This window comes from Pinus tabuliformis, chromosome Q (genome assembly GCF_031772625.1).
Source record: "Pinus tabuliformis cultivar Carrire ecotype Pingquan chromosome Q, CPIR1, whole genome shotgun sequence".
Lineage (NCBI taxonomy): Eukaryota > Viridiplantae > Streptophyta > Pinopsida > Pinales > Pinaceae > Pinus > Pinus tabuliformis.
In genome coordinates, this window is record NC_142296.1 from 1,198,080,905 (window position 1) to 1,198,086,040 (window position 5,136).

The 5,136-nt window shown below is 37.1% G+C and overlaps 1 pseudogene across 1 annotated transcript; it reads left to right on the forward strand.

Annotated features, from left to right (window-relative positions):
- Positions 1–255: 255 nt before the first annotated feature.
- On the forward strand, positions 256–1,387 carry LOC149224056 (endochitinase 4-like; annotated as a pseudogene). Its single transcript, XR_016249026.1, has 3 exons — positions 256–586; positions 729–843; positions 966–1,387. The product of XR_016249026.1 is annotated as an endochitinase 4-like (transcript).
- Positions 1,388–5,136: the final 3,749 nt, after the last annotated feature.

The window sequence follows — 5,136 nt, forward strand, 5'->3', positions numbered from 1 at the left end:
TTTTTGGCTGTGATTCATGGGAATGGATCCGCACTTTGCAGTCTTAACGCTTTCACCAAGCAGCACAACAATTAATTTACCAAACGTGTGGTAGAAGAAGTCAACGAATCAGATTATCTAGAATGATGGGGTGGGATTGTGTCTATCTCCTTCGAATCAGATAAACTAAAATCACCCACATACCTGTCTGTGGCTATATAACCAAACACCTGTCTCACCCTTTTCCCCATAACAGAACTGTGAAGTTCTCTTTCTGTGTCTGTGCCAGTGACAGCATCAGTCTTGATAGACAATAAAAGCCAATATGGCAATTCAGTTCCGTATTAAGACAGCGAGCGTGTTTTTTCTACGGCTTGCTCTTGCCCTTTCTACATGCCGTGGAGATGTGGAGGATATTGCTACTGAAGATTTCTTCAATGGAATTTTATCTGGTGTTTCTGATACCTGTGAAGCAAAGAATTTCTATACATACAGTGACTTCATTAATGCGGCCAAGCATTCTCTGGATTCGGCACAACTGGGACTTCCTATGACGAGAAGAGAGAAATAGCCGCTTTCTTCGCCAACGTTGCTCACGAAACTATCGGTACGTCTCACATCCATATATACTTTCTGTTTCTATAGATAAATTCTGAATATGATCTCAAAATCTCTAAATTGATGGTTTCATTTCAGAATTTGTAGATATTTACATTCATATATTGACTTATATAGTGATTCTCTGACAGGTTTCTGTTACATCGAGGAGATACAGAAGGGCGACTACTGTGATTCCAACAGTACACAATATCCCTGCGCATCCGGGAAGCAATACTACGGCCGTGGCCCCATACAACTCTCATGGTATGTTTCTTCGTGTATACGTATTTCTATATATGTTATAATATTTATTCTCTATTGAAATTGAATTAAATGTTTGGTGACCCACCATTTGATTGTTGCTTGTTTGCTCTCACATTTTGCAGGAATTTCAACTATGGTCCAGCTGGAAATTACCTGGGCGTGGATCTGCTGAATCACCCTGAAATTGTGGCTCAGGATGCCCTAATCTCGTGGAAGTCTGCGCTCTGGTATTGGAATGTGAACAGTGATTGCCACTCCGCTATTACATCCGGCAAAGGATTCGGGGCAACCATTCAAGCAATCAACGGAGCAATAGAATGCAACGGTGGAAACACAGACGAAGTGAATGACCGCATCAGTTATTACACCAAATACTGTAGTCAATTCGGGGTAGATCCAGGAAGCAACCTTAGCTGTTAAGACTCATTGGTGCTCCAGCCTCTTGTTCTCCATCCAGGGAGTTCAAATATGACAAATGTTCGGTAGCACTCAATAAAGTGATAGAGGCTAAAAATCATCGTAGTATTACCGGTTACTGACAAAATAGTGCAATGACAGTACATTTCTGAAGTAGATAAGGATTTTGTTATTGATTTCAGATTTGTGTGATTTATATGGTTATTCATCAATTTTTTTTTAGATTAATCACATTATTAGTTTTAAATTTAAAATTAAATAATAAGATAATTCTCAAATAGATAAAAATTTTGTTATTGATTTCAGATTTCTGTTATTTATATTGTTATTCAATTTTTTTTAAATTAATCATATTATTAATTTTAAACGAAGTATTTAATGGGGTTTATTCTCCGGATAAAGATGTTCACACAAAATCTAGAGGGGTAAAGCCCTAGACAAATATCTATTGCAAATTAATAAATTCTTAAAAATTAAGATTCACAAATTAATGCGAAAATGAGCGTATGCTGCCTCATTCAAGGTATATACTGATGTTTCCTCAAACCATAATTAATGCGAAAATGAGAGCTATGATGCATTATTTGATGTGCATATTGCATGTTGATGTTTCCTCGAGAAAATTTAGTTAGGTGCTTATGAAATGGAATGAACAGTAACTTTTGGTTGATCATGAGTCAAATAAATGTTATATTGTTACAAGGTTGAAATGCAATTAAGCATGTAAAGGTATGAAATATATATAATTTTATTATTTATTTATATGATATTTTAAAAGTGCTTTTGGATTTTTGAAATAGAGTGATGAGGATATGATTATACTTAATTTAATAATTATGTTGTAAGATTATTATAAATTATTTATTTTGGTCAATTCAATTATTGAAGATGATGGTGATACAGGTTAATACTAGAGTTTATGTTAATTCTAGATTTGGGTAGGGGTATGCAGTTGAGTTAATAGTGGAATTTCTTCTTTACTCATTGGAATAAAGAATTTGTAGTTGATTTAGAGATGGATGTGGTTAATGTGCATTGAGATCAATTTTTTCTAATTAAGTTTTTAAAAAGATAAGGAATTACTTTGTTTGATTTTCAATATTATTTTTATATTTAAATAACTTTAAGAAAATTACTCCCATAGAACCTTATTTTTGATGAGTTAAATTAATTAGAAAAGTCATGTTGTAATAAACATTTTGAAATTGTGATCTAATTGTGATCAGTGCTCTATTAAGGCACTCCTTAATGTGTGCTCTGTTAAGGCACTCCTTGATGTGAAGTCACTTGTAACATCCCTCGTGTTAAGTTAATATTGGTAAATAGTAAAAGTAACTATGAACAAAGACTTTATTTGAAAAGTATATAACTCTGTTGCTAGTATTATGATAATTAAAATTGTGTTAGTAATATTTGATTTGAGCATATGATTAATCATGATTAATAACTGTGGAGGCAGTTAAAAATAAAACCCTAACTACCTTCAGGAGGTAGTTGAGTTCCCAGAGGAAAAAGGGGAAAGATTGCCAAGTCTGGTAAGGATCAGATGGCAGAAAAAAGAAAATCATGCTATGTCTGGTTATGATCAGATGGAATAGGAAAAGGAAAGGATTTTTTTCCTGTATGCGCTATGTCTGGTTAGGACCAAATAGCGAGAACTGGCAAAAGCCAGACAAACTGCAGCCAAGAGGGTCTGCAAGTGCTTGGGGGTGGAAGATCGTGAAGAGTCTTCCTACGGACGGGTGGATTGACAAGCATTCATACAGGTTTGCGATAAACAGGTATGATTTATTAAGTTATTTAACTGAGAAATGATTTTAATCATCGGCGGTGAGGAAATAACACCGAGAGAAACACTCTGTTTATATTCTTAATATATTCTCTTGTGCTCAGTATAGACCTCATCTTTAATTCCATTTAAGAATGCGAACATTGTATATATATTCAAAGCAGAGAACTGGTACTACAGTCAGTCAAAAAAGTAGTGAACAGATAAGAACTAGTTATTCCTACTTTGTAATTTCTGGTGCGCATGATACATATATATATATGTATATAGAAACAAGATTATGAACGAACAGTAACAGCAAAGATATGTTATTCCTGGATTGAAGAAACAATGGACAGTGGAAAGCTTAAAATATTAAACAGGCAAGAACGACCGAATGTTCGTCAAATCCTGAAGTGATAACAGTATCTCTGCTACAATATAAGAAAACAACTATCGGAAAATCTTGTTCAAGCATTTATAAATATAACGCACAGACAACGAGAGTCTTGTTCATATAACAAAGAAAAGAATAACATATTACGCCTGCCTTGACAAAGATTCAAGTCTCAGGGTATTACTGCCGCAGGGTATAAGCTTACGCTTAGCCGGTAGGCACCCTGGCCAAAACAAAACCAAGAAACAAAACTGAGATTTGCCTCTGCATATAATAGATATAACTGACTAGAGACCGAGTGCGACTCGTATGATAAATAAGTTCGATTCAAGACTGTGGAGATAGTAATGTATACCGAGAACAATGTTAATGCAGAGCTTAAACTATATTAAATGCCTGCAACTCATAAACAAGTTTGTAGCCGAAAATAATCCAACGATTAACATTATAAAAACCATAACTGTATTTCGACAAGAAGTTATGTCCGTAAGCCGGGCAATGCTAGATTATGAACTGTACATATATACATTTAGTTAGCGAACCGTGCATAGACGGAGACCGCCAGAATCTGAGCCTTTAAACAAAAGACTAAGCACAATAATCAAACAGACTAGGGAAATGAACCATGTAGTTTCGCAGTAAGGAAACCCTGGTCGCATGGCGGAAGAAAGAATGTGGAAACAAGGAACCTCAGCATCCCTGTTCAGTGGAACAGAGGTTTAGCCACCGTCCCGTGAGGGAAATCGAAACCAGAACTTATGAACGAGAAACCACTCATACCTGTGGCAGGGTGGTCGAGGGCGAGAGAGTCAGACCTTCTCCCCAATGCTGTCTGGTCGCCGAAGCATTCCCTGAGAACACTGAGATAGATAAGCTAAGAACCTTATCAAAATGACTGAGAACAAAAGCAATAAAATTAAACAACAACGTAAATGCTTTTCGAGAGCTTGACTTAACCTGAATAGAAAGGAGAGTTGCAGTATATCATCGTGCTCTGGCTGAGAGTGGAACCCCGGTGCGGTTGATAGCCATCTAAGCCTTCGGCAGAACGCAGTCGAGCCGAGGACTTCGGCAGCGAACAGTCGCTCCAAAATGAAAACAATAACCCAGTCGAAAATGAAATGAGCCTTAAATATTCAGTGCAAGACCCTGCCTCATGGTATAACCTCAGCCTTCGATCTGACTGAGTTTGCCACCACTGTCGGATCGGTGAGAAGGATCTGGATGGGTTTGAGCGCGAAATGGTAAAACCGAGGTGTCGGCCTCGTAACACATGGAGTCTGGAATCACGCCACCGCACATGACAGGTCGAAGGTGAGCCATTGATCGTGCCAGGTGGATGGCCTACAGCGAGCAAGTGCTGTAAACGACAGTACATCACTGCACCCGTATTTCAGAAAAGGCAACTTAATTCAATCTGTGTTAAAAGCCATAAAGTTCGCAATTAAGGAGGTGTCAGTCCATGGTACCCGGGTTGTACCGTGGCAGCGAATCCCATGACCGCCACATTCCAAAACCAATGTATGAAAATACCTTTTAATAAGCAGGTATGGAACTCGATTAGCTATGTTTACATGTAAACCGAGTATGATTATTATAGCAAGTCAAATGAAGTATTGGCTGTGATGATTAAGATATGCGTGCTGTACATCAAATATATGAATATGACATAAGCCCGAAAGTTTTATATGCATGCTATAATATTATTAAA